Source organism: Oxyura jamaicensis, chromosome 1 (genome assembly GCF_011077185.1).
Source record: "Oxyura jamaicensis isolate SHBP4307 breed ruddy duck chromosome 1, BPBGC_Ojam_1.0, whole genome shotgun sequence".
Taxonomy (NCBI): Eukaryota; Metazoa; Chordata; class Aves; order Anseriformes; family Anatidae; genus Oxyura; species Oxyura jamaicensis.
The window spans coordinates 47,988,787-48,006,131 of NC_048893.1; the positions used below are offsets into that span (position 1 = coordinate 47,988,787).

The 17,345-nt window shown below is 35.4% G+C and overlaps 1 long non-coding RNA gene across 2 annotated transcripts in view; it reads right to left on the minus strand.

The window, feature by feature from the left end:
* LOC118173135 overlaps nt 1-17,067 on the minus strand; it is a 65,478-nt gene extending 48,411 nt beyond the window's left edge. Inside the window, exons 1-3 of one of the 2 annotated variants that reach the window (XR_004754034.1) lie at nt 16,716-17,067; nt 16,371-16,432; nt 16,115-16,211 (exon numbers count right to left, since the gene is read on the minus strand). This is a non-coding gene — a long non-coding RNA (uncharacterized LOC118173135). Of the gene's footprint in view, nt 1-16,114; nt 16,212-16,370 lie in introns of both variants that reach the window. The other variant, XR_004754033.1, reaches the window with a different exon arrangement.
* Between the last annotated feature and the right edge of the window lie 278 nt (nt 17,068-17,345).

A 17,345-nucleotide genomic window follows, 5' to 3' on the forward strand; every position in this document is an offset into this window, starting at 1 on the left:
ATTCTTGAGAAATATATATTAAAGATAAAACAATTCAGACACCCTTAAGCCACCATAGCAGTCTGTGTTAAAAAAGAAAAATCAATTCCTTCACTGACTAGAGGATTAGGATAGGTTTATGGGCTGACATCTGCTTGACAGAGAAGGTACCGATGCATCAGCTGCAGAACTTGTTCTTTTCCAAAGTTGATGAATTAAAAATATGTGTTCTTAGCTTAAACCATGTGCTAAATTAAGTGACTAGGTGCAAATAGCTGTATGAATGCTTAACTTGCATTTTGATATTGAAGTACTAAACAATAGTTCCAGTGTTCACAGAGGTCTTTAAAATATGCTTGAGATTACATATCTTTACACTAGACAATGATCAGTGTTTGATGTAAATTATGTTGAAAACTAGCTTTCTAGTTTGATTTAAACTCACCAGTGAGATCTGAAAAAGAATCTAGATAAGGCCATGTGTTTAAAAGTCAATGCATTCTCTAGATGTCTAGAAGATTGATTGCTTTTTATTTTGGTGCTCTTTCATTTGTGCTTTTAAAATGGAGGTTATTAACTGTCATATATCAGCTATCATGGCTATTTTGCATATTGCTCAGACTGGAAAATCTATGTGCTTTTTGACATAGACAATGGCACATACTCACAGATCTACATATTAAAAGGAATATTCTTGACCCTGCCAACACATAGAGTTTCAATCTTCAAGCTTGCATATACCTGACCTTAAATTCATTTGTTTGTCAAGTACTTCTGAGTTCACATCTGGACTAAATTGTGAGCATTAACCTAAATACCAAGAAAAACAGTGTTGGCAGGATTGAGTCCAGATGGATCTAGGTATGTTTATGTCTTATTAGCTTTATTTATTTATTTTTAATTGTGGTAGAAGTAAATTAACATGAAGGATAAAAGACTGCATCATTAAAATATATCATATACTTTATGTATGCTGCAAACAAGTGTTGAACATGTGATTTTCATATATTATTATATATTTCCTCATATCAATCTCCTCTGTTACCATGAGTGATGATCCACACCCAAACTGAACAGCAAATTTCTAACTGATGCCTGCATTCACTAGATAATAGACAGAAGGTTATTAAAGATGTAGACTATATGTGAAAATAATATTTCATATTCCTAGCAAATGCACAGGATCTTACACATGTTGACATTTTATCAGAACATTTTGAATAACATTCCGCCTTCTTATAAGCAAGAAAAAAATATTTTTTTCTTTTTTTTCTTTACAGTTTTGTATTTTATAGTGGATTGATAGAGCTTATTAACAATAGAAATAGTAATTCTTTTTATGCTGAGAATTCTCACTAGCATGTGAGATGGCTAGTGATTTGTGTTGCAAAATCCTACGTGTATGGCTGATCAGGTCTTTCCTGACATCTAGTTTACGTGGTGGCTTTATTATCTTAGGATATGACTGGTGGGAATAAGATGATGCATATTTTGTTTTCACTCAGCATTAATGTGAAAACGTAAAATCACATTTGCAGAAAGGATTTTTTAAGGCAGCAAACCACGAGAGTCACACATATTTCCTTCTTCTGAAGAAGAACTTTTTGCTACTTCTGTTTGATACACAGAAGATATTTGAATGTGTTCATTTAGCCAGTTTTGATAACTATTATAAAACTTGTGGGTCAGCAGTATTGTTGTGGTTAGTGTGATAATTCCATTATCAATCTTAAGGCTTAACTTATTAGCTGTTAAAGCACATTTTTGGCATTTTTGAATCAGTGGTGGAGCAGGGAGAATCAGAAGAGAAGGAAGAGAAAACATGTAAGGCTGTTTTGCATTGAATTGTTTACATACACTCTTTCATCCCATCTAACTTCAAGTATCTTATTGATGTGGTTAATATACTGGCATAATAATTATAAAGTGAATGGAGAGGGAATATTAGCATACCTAGCATTTACATTAGTATCATATTTGACTAGATCAGTATTCATGTACAATATGCAAATGCATGCCTCATTTGGGTGCCTGAAGCTACATGGAGTTAAGCAGATGATGCAGGTCAGACCTGCAGTGAATTAAACAGAGACATGAGACATACTAAATTTAAAGGAAAGACTCCTTAAATGCACTGCGTTTCAGTTCACTGCTTTCTTTGAGAACCTAATCAGAAATAGGAACACCAGGTTAAAAACAATATAGATTAATAGGTATTTCATCCTATTTATTTTAACTCTTTATCTTAACTTAATGATCTCTTATCTTAACTCTTTATATTTTTAAACTTTATCTCTTGCCACCGTTGAACAAGGGTGAAGAATTCAGACTGGGAATTTTAGGATCATTTTTGAATAAAATTTGTTCTTCAAATATTCAGGTTTACGATTTATATTATATAAGTGTTTGTGGATGTCCTTTTAACTCTCGTTTTATGTTGTTCAGTGAAGAGAGACTGCAAATATCCAGTTGTCAAAAATAGCTTTGCTGGATCAGACACATCCTCAATTGTGTGTGTTGTTTTAAGATTTAAATAGTTTACTGGGTTCCACACAGGAGCTGTAACAAGAATAAGTGTTTCCAAATTAAGCTTCCACAGAGAAAATGAACTTTGCTTACAGACAACAATGATCTCCCCACAGAGATGCCAATTCTGCAAACACCTATGATGTGCCCTTTACAGAACTGCAAAGCTGGTTCAAGGAGTGTCTGATGGGATTTCAGAAGTTCCAACAAACCCATGTATTACTTGATAGTGTGACTTGTGGGAGGACATATGCATATGTAAAGTTTCAGGAAGATACATTAGGGGAGACACATGTTGCAGAAAACAGTTATTTTCATACTGTGATCAGAACACCATGGTGTTTGACTTACGTGGTTTGGGACAACGTTGCCTTCTATACTCTTCTGTCCACTTCTCTATTAAGTGAGCAATAGTACTGAAGCTCAAGGACACACTAGCTAGCAATGAGATTAACAGACCTAGCTGTGTTTGTAAACTGGCACAGATTGATCACAACTCATGTTTCCACCCTTAGAACGCAGACTACTCATTCTCATTCTGAGTTCCACCTTCCCATAAACACTGTCAGACCTTGTATGGCAAGAATAAAAGAGCCTGGGAGAGACAGAGATTCCACATCTTTGTAGAGAGAGAATGAAAGCACTTTATGAAAGGAGACATGCTGACCACTGGTATATTTGTTAAAATAAAAAATGTGTTTTGCGAGATTTAGCTATTGTACTAAGAGCTATTGGAGGGGGCTTTAGCTGAAAATTCAGCACGGATGGAAATGGAGATGACAATACCCATTTTATGAAATTTAGGAGTAAATAATTGTCTGGTATTAATGCAGAAAAAAGCTAAATCCCAACCCTCCCCAGTAAATTCCTGCCTGGCACTCTATAGCATTTGAGACTTATTTTGAAGACTTAAATGCTGCCAGTCTCCCTGAGAAGAAAATGACACTTATAAAAATAGAGCAAAGGCACTCTTGAAGGACCTGAATCAATGAATAGATACTTATATGCTTACTCAGCTAACATGGATAGTCAATGTACTCCCACATGTCACAAGGGAAGCAGGTGCACAAATCTCTGCAGGTCTGTGTTTAATTCAGCTAAATGCAGCTTGCTTTTTTTAATTTTAATTTTTATATTTTTTTCTCTGCAGTATAGTATCATTAAGTTCATTTTATCTTATTGTCTACTATTTTCGCCTGAATTTTACCACAATGTACTTCTGATTTGAACTTCACATCTCATTGTTAGTAAATTCATACTTTTTCACCTGTGTTTCTTGTTTAATGGTGTAGGCAACTGCTGCAGAAGAAAATATAAAGATCTTGAAAATAACAGATTGGCTGAAGTTAAAAAAAAGCAACAAAAGTAAAGGCATTGTGACAGCTTTTTCTCATTGATATATTGAAAAGTGATAGTGCTGTTATTCATGCCTTCGATCTGTTCAGACATTCACAGATAAATAGCATCTCATTTCACTCAGGTGCATTGTAATTTTCTTTTTTTAGCAAAGACAGATGTGCTTAAGTAATGTCTCATGTCTTTATTACAAACTTATTAATGTATTCATGTTTATTTTGATCTGATATTTCTACCTAATAGCATATAGGAGCACAAATCTACCTGCATAGATATGAAATAAATACCACCAAAAAAAAAAATAAAAAAAAAATCTCTTAAGTATTCAAGAAATACTACAGTTAAGAAGGTAGTCTGTAAAAAGATAGAATCAGAGAATACACTGAGCTGGAAGGAACCCACAAGAATCATGAAGTCCAACTTGCTGTACATTAGGGAGCTTTCATTATTTCCCCCAAAAAAAAACAAAACAAAGCAAAACAAAACAAAAAAAAACAGTGAAGGCAAATTATTTCTCTACACTGATATGACATTACCATTATAAATTGTAATGACCAAAACAACATCCAAATAACATCCAAATGTCTGCCTAAAATTTAGTTATCCATTTCTCATCTTCTTCAGCAGCTGTAGGGACACATAGAAGACTTGTCATCCTGTGACTACCTACTACACTTATTCAGAGGTGGACTGAAGTTTCTCATTTTTAATTTATTAAAAAAGGAATCTGATAATTATTTAGATGGTTTAGGTGCAGTGGATAACCAGCTGTATGTATCAAAGATAAGCTTTTTATTCTTGTGTTCTTTTACCAAAGGATAGCACGGTAAAAGCATCCATTACTGATTTCATGAGTAACAAGAATGTTCTAGTGAACTAGTTACAAACTAAGCATCTTTCTGTTCCCGCACAAATATACACAAAAATATAGCAATGATATACAGACACCATTCTCTTTCAGCTACTGTTAAGACATACACTGAACATCTTGCTTTCCTAGATTTTGCAAATTTCCAATAAATATTCTGTGCTACTACTTCTTAAAACTGATGCCCAGTTTGAGGTTTAAAAATCTATTAATATGCTGGTTATTGGTCAACTGATATGTGCCTTGCTTATTTACTCAGACTAAAACAACTTCTTTATTCTCTTGCTTTATAACTAATGCATAAATTCATTGGAATGAATGATTATGGCCTGCTGGTTCCACACTAAGAATTCAGGACTGTTGGGGAAGACTATTCTTGAATACCCTAATTAAAAGGCTCAGTCAATTTCCTCCAAATTGCTTTTGCAAAATAAACATAGAGACCTGCATTAATCCTCCAAATTGCTTTTGGAAAATAAACATAGAGACCTGCATTAAATATGGAAAAGTGCTGTGAATTCCCTCTACCTCAGAAAGAGCTTTCTGAGTTACTGTTGCTATGGCATCCTTTCCTTACTTCATTCCCACTACCGCAGGAGATTCAACAAAATCCTTATGCAGACAAGCAGGTGCTTTGACTCTGGAATTGCTCACAGGCTTTAAATTAGACACCTGCAGAAAGGCTTTGCTGAACAAGACCTTCTGTGTCATTTTGCTTATCTCTTCAGTTTGCAGGATAACTATACAATAAATGTTGTTCGTACAAATGGTTCACAAGCTATAGTTTCTGTTTTATAGGCTGGATTTTGCTGTCCCTAACCATGCTGTTTATGGAGTAAATAGTAAATGTTTCAATATGATGTCTCAGAATGCACTGTAGAAATCCAGAATTCCTGTGTTCCTATGAAAATACAGAAAATCACTGTGTCACAGAGACTAAGGCCACGATTTTGTAAGCCAAAATACTAAACAGCAATAGCAGTTTAAAGTGAATTTACATTTAAGAACACAATTTTCAAAGACTTTTGTTTGTTTCAGGTTTCTGTGTGTTTGTTCAAAGTATGGCCATACAAGCCTTTGGGCCATCTAAGCTGGGACTAAAAGAGACAGGAAGGAGAAAGAAAGGGCAGGTGAAAATAAGTGGAGCAGACATGCATTGAGGTTAATGCCTCTGAAGGTAAATTTTTGAAATCATATGCTAAGGACACAGAAAACCTAGGAATGTTACTGAATCTACCCCTTTCCTAAAGATAGGATCATGGCTGACAGATGTCTGTCTGATATTTCTTAAAGATTTCAAGTGGTAGAAATTTTGAGACTGGTATAAGCAACTGATTTCTGCAATTATGTAAATACTGACATACTAATATATATAAAACAGCAAACAATAGAGCAAAAAATATAATAGAGCTAAAGCCTTATAAAAAGTATTATGAGCTTTAGAAATATTTCACTTGATTTAAGACCAGCCAGTTGTATCTTGCCTATAAAGCAAGTAACTATTCTTACTGCACTGTAGACTGGTACCTTTCAACTCCAGTCTCCATCGCATATTACAGTTCTTCTGCAGTAACTGCCATGTCTAATTCTTCTCCCTGGTACTGGCAGTAGTTACTGTGGCATTAATGGGAGCTTGCATCCCTCTTTCTGTTTCTTTGTGTTAAGAAAAAAGCAAATGTCTGGAGCAGGTGTCCAAACAATAAGTTATGTCATCATAAATAATCTACAAAAACAGGTGAGAAAACTGTCATGTCTCATTTCTTAGGACAGTAGTTAGGCTTATGCCAAGAAAACATCTATGTCATAACATCCTTAAAACATTTTGTCTATAAATTTTGAAAAAAGTGTTTTCTGTCAGGGGTTTGGAAATCCCAGTGGGCAATTCAGACTGACTAGTGTACATATCATCCTTGCCAGCACTGAGGAAATGAGGACTATCTATTTTAATACATCTTTTAAAGAATGACTAAAAACCTCTGAAGCTCGTGGAAGCATTGGGCAATGCATCATGTCAGAGTGCTTTACTGGCTGGCAGTTGTTCTTGACGATTGGATACCTGTCAGCATGTTATTCAGTCATGAAACAGGCTGTGTTATAGCTCAGAAAATTAGGCTACTGTAGGGATTGGTAACATTCTATAGAATGAGTGTAGAAGCATGGTCAGTTGTCCAAATAAATATGTTAATTCTACCAGCTGCTTGGTGCCGGTCAATTTGAAGAACTGGCCATAACAGAAGTAATTTAATGTGAATAAATGTATAGGAAACTCAGAAAATACCAGTTCTCTGAACTCAGATCTAGATAAGTTACAGGAGTACATCTGAAATACTCACTTAAAGTAGTCATTTTTATCTGTTTTAAGGATGTTTTTGACATTATCATCACGATCCCTGCTCACAGCTTGGGATTCACGGGATTAAAAAAAAAAAAGACATTTTTTTGGAATGTGATTAATATAACTTTGTCAAATATCACTTCTGTGACACAGCTGGGAAATAAACTATAGAGAAAACTATAAAAATAATGTGTAAAATTCTTGTTCCACACAAGTTTTATTTACAATTTTCAGTGAGCTGTCATCCACTTTCTTCTTCATATTTATTTCTATATATTCTTTTCTTTCTAATATAGTTTAATTTTCACCATGTTTGACATACAATAAAAGGCAAGATCTGTTTTGCTATAGGTGGCAGCACTAGCTTATTAATGTTGATGAGATTCTCTCCTGAAGGAAATAGTTATAAGGATATGATTTATATGTAAAGTAATTGTGTTTCAAATGTAGATATCAAAAATATGTTGTTGTTTTTTTCTTTCTTTCTGTAATGAAGGTAATTGTAATTATTTCTATCATTTACATTTTCTGATGCCTAGTTAAGGGTGATTAGAGTAGCTGCAGTTTTGTATGAATTAGTAGCTGCAGTTTTGTATGAATTCATTATAAAAAATAAACTAATCCAAAGACACAGATCCACCAAAAATTAGACTACATTCATGGGTTTGTAGAAATATTTGCGTTTCTAAGGATAACTTCTAAACTCAATTTCCAGAGCATCAGTTTCTAGTATGCTGAGATCCTGCCCTGCTGATACTGATGTTCTTTATCGATTTGCTGTTTTTGTTTGTTTGTTTGTTTTGTTTTCTAGAATTCAATGGTTTATTATCCATGCAGTTTTTCAGGTCAATACCCCAAACAAATTCTACTAAAAAAATCCAGTCTCTGGTCCCTATTTTTATTTTTTTTTGCACTTTGTCACAACAACACAGCTTTTCCTCTAAGTGTCCTTGCCTAGTCATGTGTGAGAGGCTCTTCATTTTATTAGAAGATATTTTCATGTAATTGAGCCATTAGCTTTTTTGCTGTTGTTATCCTATACCACCCAAATTCTTATATTCGTCCTTAGGTATTTTAAGTAAGAAATGCACTGGAATCTTTAACTTTCAATAAATACAGGACATCCTGAAACATACACTGTACCACACCAGTGGCCACTGCTTTATGGATATATTTAACATTCAGTGTGAAATAATTCCTTCTACTACCTTTGATGATGCTTTACAAGACTGAAGAGCAAAAACTCTGAAAGCCAACTGGAGAAATTACATGGAAAGTGCCTCTCCTGAGTCATTGCTTGAAAATGAAATAAGGAAATATGATATATTAGTTGTCAAACATTACCCACTAGGGATGTTAATTTCTATTTTTATTATTATTTTTTTTTTGCAGACACATAGAATATGTGTGTCTGCAAAGCAAATATATTAATAAATTTGCATTCTTTGCTATATCTTCCTATGTAGCTTCATTTGAAATAGATGCCATACTTCATGCTAGCAAACTCCTGCCAAACAGATAGTAAGATATTGCTGTCACAAGATTTCCTACAAAAATTCACAAGAAAGAACTATATAGCTAAAATACAAGGTTTTCAAAATTTAATGTAAATTTCTAGGTTTTCGTATGCTTATTTAGGTTTCCTGACTTTTTTTTTTTTCATAAAAAAAAAAAAAACTGAGTGCCAATAACTCCAATTAACCTCACTTAGAGTTGTGAAAGATCTCCATTGTTCCCTAAAGGAACAAGACCTTTTCCAGGAGGATCTCTGTCATTTTAGATATTTGTTATATTGTTTTTGTGACTCTCAGTTGCATGTAATTTGCATGTTATCAGCTCCTATGGAATTTCTAAATATGATGATAAAAGATGAATGAAAGAATCAGATAAAATTCAAATGTTCCCTTTGTTCTTCTCTCACTTCTTTCACTATATTTTTTTCAGAGATTAATGATAAGAAACCAAGCAGGCACTTTAGGAGTTCATTTCAAAGACTTTCATCCAAAGACTTTCAAGCAAAACAATGGCCCTATTTTCATTTCAAAGATGGCCTTTTTTTTTTTTTTTTCCCTGTATGTGGATGTGGTGCATGTAAGTTTTGCTATTAAAATCTAAAATGGAAAAATTTTAAAACATTCAGATTTATGGTAGTCCTTGCCAAAATTATACTTCACAGTTCTGTACCAAGCTGCTGCTGGATAAATCTTCATCTTGTCTTCTTTCTGAGGGTCTATATTGTACCAACTACACCCACTTTCCTAAGTCACTTGACTCTGCCCACCATCGTGACAGTTCTGTTAATGACCTTTTAAGTTTGAAGCAACTTTTATCCTCCAGAAACTTTAACCATGACTTTCTCTTTTCTTCTATATTTGTCCTAAAAATCTGTCTCCAGTCCTCTGATCTGTAGTAATTCCTTGAGCAAACAAGAGCTAAATTTAGAAAATTATCATTATAATTATTATCTAGGGCTTTGCTTAGAGAAGCAAGATTTTGGGGAGAGACGAAATACAACATTGCCAAGAATCAGTTAATTAAAAGTTGACTAAAAATTGTGCTAAGGCTAACATGCAATTGCAGTTTACATCACAAGTAAAAATATGTTGAATCTCATTCTAGCATGTCATTCTCATAGAGATGTTTTTTTAGCTGCAGTGTTTTGGTGCAGGAGCTCTGTGAAACATGTTCTCTTGACAATGAGCAAAATGTGATGCTGGAGATTTGGGAGTAAATTGGGTGCCTTTTTAAACCTGGTATCTTTCTCCATATTCCAAAATAATATAATTCTTATCCCACTTATATCTGAAATTTTAGTAAAAAGCCCTAATCACAGCAAAAATAATAGTAAAACTTATTTTCTTCAGTGGAGTCAGGGTACTATCTTGTATCTAAATAAATATATAAGTCAATGGACAATCAGTAGTTTGTTTGGTCTATAGAAACTAACTTATCTTAGCTGATGACCACTGTGTAGCCCTTTAGAGACTTGGGCTGTCATACTGGTGCATTGGTACTGGAGCATTTCAGTTAAGATCATATGTTTATCCAAGTGTGATCCAAGGATGCATCTGTCTTGGTGCATTCCAAGGGCTTTCACAGGGTCACAGTGTGGTTTAGGTTGGAAAAGACCTCTGCAGGTAATCTGGTCCAAACCCCCTGCTCAAGCAGGGATACCTAGAGCAGGTTGTTCAGGACCATGTCCAGACAGCTTTTGAAGAGTTCCAAGGATGGAGACTCCACTACCACTTTGGGTAGAAAGGTTTCATGTTTGTTAACTTTCCTGATGTTATATTAAATATTCATCATTGTGATAAGCTTTAACTCACAGTTTCTTTAATGGTAACATACAAGCAGTAACCCTGACAGCTGTGGAGAGTTTTCTGATCACTTTTACAGTGTCTGTAGAAAAAGGAGTTTTGTATTTTTCTAATGTAATATACAGTGTGACACAGTGTATGGAATTAGGCTTTCTTTTTCTTTTCCCAACCTTGTTTGATCTGTTATCTGACCTCAAACACCTTCTGGCTACTTTACCTGGGAGTGGGGTATAGATAAACAATAGGCTAGCATATTGATGTCAGATGGATAAATCCAAATCAGATGAGTGAATTTCTGAGATTGATGCATTCTTGAATAGGTCTATAAATAGTATATTGTCAATATGGTAAAGAAAGGACCAATCAAAATTAAGCAATTACAGATCAGCTGTTGAGATTGAAGACTCATCTGAAAAACTGACATATAAAGAAGGGGGTTTCACCAGGCATTTCAGAAAGACCTTCTACTCTGACGACTTCAGTGACTGCAGGAAAGTGTAACAAGTGGAGAGAGAGACAAAGCTAAGGAGGGTGATTCTGTACATCCTAGAAGATCTTTTGACAAAGACTCATACAAGAGTAGTGAGGAAATTAAGAAGAGGGTGTGTAGTTTTTCTGATCTCTATTTCTGTTCTGGCTGTAATTGTGAAAAACAGTATAAGTTGTTGAGTTGGTTTTCATGAGCTTCAGTTAATCTGTATCCTTGCAGAGGTATATTCCAAATCATAATAATTACATGCCTGGACTTTTTGGAAATAAGTGTCTTCAAGCTACATGTCTGGAAGACCTAGGACCTTAGCAGTAAGGTAAGAAATTCCTAGTCCTCAAGACTGATATTATACAGAGACCTTCAAGACACTGTTGTTAAAAGCACAAAGACAGAGTCAGTGTTTGGACTTCACTGAGACCAAAAAAAAAAAAAAAAATCACATGTTTTGTGGGAGAGAATGATCAACAAAAGCTGCTCATTGTGGCATTGGGCAAAATGACGCAGGCAGATATCTTTAAAGCAAAGCACAATAACAGAAACATTACTTTAGAGGAAAAAGCAGCAGCTCAGCCCATGACAAAATGACAAAGCCCTTAAGCTTGGGCAGACACCAAAGACTTGATTCATTTTTGGGTTGTCTTCATCATCTTTACTGTACAACCAGCCTGTCATGTTTCTGCATTTCAGCCACGGCTATTTTAAAAATAATTGTCTCTCATAAATCTCTTCCTGCTATCTATTTTTGCTCCCCTCCTTCCCTGCCTGCAGTGCTATAGAGAACACTTTCTTCAACTCATTATGTAAAATAAAGAAACAAAAACTGTGTTTTTTTATTTGTTTTTGTTTTTAATTGATCACTAGTAAACTTATATTTTCAGCATGAGGTAACATCTTTTATAACATTACACTTTTCCCCTCTATCTATCTGTCATATAACAGTGTCAATTTTGGTGATAATATAAAGTGATGGAGAGCAGCCAAGCAGAAAGATCATAAATAAATGTAAATCATTAAAAAAAAAAAAAAAAAAACAACAACAACAACAACAAAAAACTGTTTACACTAAAGCACTGGTTGCACGACATTTGTAAATGGTCACATTTCTCCTTCATGTCAGTGTGATTGATGTCTGTTGGATGAATCATAATGTAAGGGAACTGTGAGTGCTGGGGACACCCTGGAGCCAGGGTACCAGGGCAGATTGTCCAGGGACAATCAGGGCTGGTAGTGCTCTCAGGACCCTGACAGGTAAGCTGGATCAAGATACAGATCCAGCTAAAAATTAATTTGACCACAGGGGAAAAAAATCAAAATAAGCAGTACATTTTAAGTGTTTATGTTTCCATGCCCTTAGTATTTTTTTTTATACAACTTTAAAATTTGTCTTCAGAATTATTCATGTTGGTGCAGCGTATACATATATATGCTGTAGGCAAATAGACAGTTGAAAAATATTTTGAGGCACCTAGAACCTGCAAGGAACATGTGATTTTGTGTTTTGGAAAGGATAAATAAATAGAGTAAGGTAAGTTACGATATATAAATGATTAAAAAACCAAGAGAATCAAATAAGTGCCTAACAGTCTGATGAACTGTGCTTAAAATGAAAATAAACATAAAAAATAAGCATTTCTGCTTATTTTTTTTTTTTTTTTTCTGTCAAGCAACTGCTCTTGGATGTCTCACTGGAACAGGCTTTCTCCTATATTTCAGTATTTGCTGGTTTAATTCACTCAGAACAATTCAGTGACAGATTCATTTCCATTGTATGACTGCTTTTGGCTCTTTCAAAAAGCAGAAAGAACTGCAAATGGCAGGTAAATGACAAATAAAATAAAAACTCAAAACATTCACAAGTTTTTCTAACCTCTGAAAAGGTTTGGGGTTACTCTTATGCTAATTGCATGGATTTTCCTAGCCCAGGGGTAATTCCTTTAAAAGCTTTTAATGTGAAATAAAGATTCAGCAGACCATTTTCATATAGGATGAGAAATTTTCAAGGCAAATATCAGAGCTATTTGTACAAACTAAGCAAATATTAGAATGTATAAGAAGAAATAAACCCAAGGGAATCAAAGCTAATGTCATGAACCATTACAAATCTGGAAGGAGTAATGAGGGAGAATCTACAAAATCTAGTTAAAGCTAAAAGTCCTCTGAATGTAATTCTGTTGGACCCTAATTAATTTAGGATCTTTCAAGATAGTATTGACAAGATATTGTAAAGAACCAAAAGTTTAAAATATCAGAATGATTATAAAAATGCAGTGTGCTTGTTCAAAATCTAACTTACTCATAGTGTGAGTTGGAAGTGCCTGTGCCCCAGATTTCACCAGGATTTATTTTATTTTATTTTATTTTATTTTATTTTATTTTATTTTATTTTATTTTTACTAAACCACTAAGAACTGGGTTTATCATCTTCAAAAAGGAGATGACAGCTGCAGTTATGTAAGTCAGAAAGGCACTGTGAGTATATAAAGGTTGGATGTAATTGTTGTTATTGTCTTTCTAGAATAATTATATCTTACATTCCCCTCAATATTCACTGGCTGGATTTTGGATCAGCCACAGAAGGGACCATAACCACAGAACCCTTTTGTGACTTGACCAGGCCTATTTTCGGACTCTGGGAGGTGGTCATTAGCATCCTTTTTTGAAATAATGATTTGAGGAGCTTGAACCTGGTGAGCTTGCACTTAAGATGGCACTAGGTTTTATATTGTAGGTGTATATTCAGGATTTTCTAAGTGCTGAGTAGGTGTCCGTATTTGCATCCACACGTGAGTCATATAGAGAAAGCAGTACACAACACACACAATGCAGGCTGTGCCAGTAGATATCAAGATCACAGCAGGCATTTCAATGCTTGGTCTCAGTTCTGAAAGATTTTGCAGATGAACTGAAAGACTCCAGCATCCCCAGGTGACAGAGTTCAGGATTTAGGCTTCAGCTAAAGGAACTGGGAGCACAAGACTCATTTTCTGACATTCTTAGGTCTCTAGACTGACTTGAGCTGCCTTTTGGATTAGGGCAGAGTAGTATCCACATGCACCTCTGTCCTCTCCAGAATTTCACTCCATCTGTAGGACAACTTAAATTCTGGACTTGGAGGTATCCCTTCCATCTGCATTTTGATTACTGAATTTACATACTTCTTTTACCTTGACAACAGAGGAAAAATTTTATCTTTTCAACAGAGGAAAAGACATCTTGCTGATTTTAAGTGTGGGCTTAGACACAGCCAGCTTTCAGAAGAAAAAGGGAGTTATAGCTGTATTAAACGCTGACCAGTGGCAAACAACCACATATATTTTGCCTGTTTTCAGGTCCTGGAAAACAGAGCTGATTGTCACTGCAGTTGAGAAGCAGAACACGTGTTGTGGCAGCAGCTATGGGAGAGGAGAGAGGAGCCCCTTTCAGAAGCAGAAGTCATCATCTTCTTCCCCACCCTCCCCCCATCTCACCCCCAGCAGGTTCAGGATCTGTAAACAGATTGCTCACACCCTTATTTCTTTGGTTCTCTTGTGCATCTTTGGTAGAGAGGCCCAATTTCTGTCAGATAGCAAAATTTACCCCTGGATACTCTTTTGAGAAGACTTGGACTACCTTGGAATTCACTATTTTTGCCAAGTAAATGATTGGCCTAAGACATTATCTTGTCTCTCTTTGAGTTTAACAGAAATAAGCCATTACAGACCTTCTATCCTGAGCCCTACCCCGGGGATGCACTGTGGGTTATCCCATCCCAGGTTCATGGAATTACAGACTAATTTAGTTTGAAAAGGACCAGAAGTCATCTGGTGTGACCCCCAGCTCAAAGTGGAATTGGCTTTCACATTAGGTCCAGTTTCTGTAGGCTTCATTGTGCAGAATTTTGAGCATCTCCAAGATGATGTCTATGTGGAAGGAAAGTGCTATTCTGTTCTGAATTTAGAGGGATCCCAGACAGTTTCCTCAGACTGTGTGATTTCAAACAGCTAAAATATGAAAAATTCCATTCCAGATGTCAAACTATTGTACTGTAACCACCTTTCTGGCTGAGGCAATGCCCCTAGACAGCAAAGAATGAATATATGACCTAGAAAAGCAAGCAGTAAAGACACTAATTTGTAACATAACTACAGAAAAAGAGACAGTTAGTAGGTCCTGTGTATCCAAATGTAGTGCCAATAGGGAATATAAAAAGGCCTCTTCATAAAAGGGTTTGGTTTTGGGCAATGCTCTAACACTGATGCTGCTAGATGAAAGGAGATCACCTTATCCTACATCCTATTTTGAAGATGACCAGTGTAGTCAATTCAATTATTTGAAAGAATTTTTGGAGTCATTTACACTGGTTTCAGGCTCAAAGCTTAGGATCTTTATCGGGAGTTAGCATTTCTCTTTAGTTCCGCCTCAGTTATAAAAGACAAGATTTCAGCCACAGTTAGTGTTTCCCAATTCTTCACTCTGGGCAGCTTTCTTCTCAGTGTCTGAGATTTTTGGACTGTCATTTTCAAGAATCTGCCTCTTATTCACTTTATAGAGGGCCCTGGACACTTAATTCTGGAATCAGGATTCTGTTCAGGGGCATTGCAGCATCGACCTGCAGAGATGCTGAAGTCTTATTATATCTTGCCCTTGACTATGAAAGATTACAATCTTCAATTCTTAACAATCTCTTTGAAACAACACCTAAATTTTATCAGGAACTCAAAGAGTTTTACACTGCTAACATTGTTTTATTATTTCAGAGATTTGTAAAAACCTTTAATGCTATGACAATGTCTTTTATTCCCTATTGATGGGTGGTTTACATCTTTACCAAAGCTCAAGGCAGCTAGTAAGCATTAGAATAATTATTTTCCACTAATCTGTTCCTTTAACTTTGAAGTAATTAGCTGAGTTGGTCAGCAAAATTGAATGTTTCCTCCAAGGATCATTAAATGGACTCTGTAAGTGCACAAGTTGATTACTTTGATAAAAAGAGGGACAGTATTCTTTGTACCTCTGGAAAGCTGCCTGACTTGAAAGCCTTATAATCTGATTTTCATAAATCCTGTTTAACACATTATTATTTTATTTTTAACAGGCTATAAAACTCTTTTTCATAACAGAATCACATAGCTCTACTTATGCATAATTTGTGAAATTGTCACCCAAACGGTATCTTATATCCGATCTTTTTACATTCATTTTCAATCAAGAACTATTAGAATCAAATGGTACACAGTTTACATTTTACAGTCATACTGACTCACATGTGTTTCAGATTTTAAGGTTCTTGCTCCAGAAGAAAAACAATTTGCTTCCAATAGCTCATGCCTCAGTAAGATTTGGGGAAGTTTAATCTTTGACCTGAAGGGGCATAATAGGAAAAGGAAAGAGAGAGAAACTGTTTAACATTTCATTTTGGCAAAGTCCAGTGAACTTTGTTGCAGTAAGTATGCAAAAGACAGGGAAGACAGAAAAATAAAATAACACATATTAAATATAGAGATTGTAAATAAGCCTTACATGCAATTCAAAAGGAGCACTTTGTCCCAGCTGAAGAATATTTATCTGATCAGAAATCCATCCTGAAAAATGGTTTCCAGTGAATAGCTTCCAGTGGTACTTTATCCAGCAGCATTTCTAATATCATAAGCAAATGCATTTCCCCAACTTAAATTTGGGACTGTTATACAGTCTAATGAAAATTAATTCTAGCAAGTCCCCCTTTATACTTGACATAAAAGTCCTTTGCTAAACAAATGCAGAGCTCTGTATAGGACTCACAAAATCTTCTAGTCCAGCTCCTTGTCCAGCTTTCCATTTTCAAAGACTTCACATAATCTCATTCATAAATGTATCAAGCTTCACCTTGAAAATACTAGACCCACAGGAGTAGGGCCACTTCTCTAATTGAAGGTTATTTGGAAACTTGTCGCTTCTTTAGCTTTGCTCTTCTTTCCATATCTGTTTATTGGCATTTGCTGTGCCAACATTGTTCTCGAGGCATGTTGTTCTTTTCTCTCTCATGGGTGTTTACCTTGCTGCAGTGTTTTTGTCAAAGTAAGCAAGCACAGCTTTTCCAAGCATGTGGTTGTGATTTTTTTTTTTTTTTTTTTGCCTGGCTAATTAAGCAGCCACTCATGTGGCGCTTTGTCTACACTAATACAATCTATCAGAGACTTATTGGCAGTGGACTATTTTAGGCTGAGCACTCTGTTAGGCATCATCCACTGGAGAGAGATAGACCAACAGAGAGACAGAGGGATAGGATAGACTTCAGCTGACAAGTTTTGAAAGTGAGCAGAAGTCTTCTGGTCTTTAACTCTCCTCAACCTTCTACACCTTACACCCCACCCCCCCCCCTACCCCCCGCTGACCTTACACTCCTTCCATTTTTTTATCTTTATTTGAGAAATTTTCAGACTGCTTCCTGATTTGTTTTTATGCTTGCTTGTGAAAAAAAAAAAAAAAATGCAAAATTGTGCCTGTGCCTAAAAA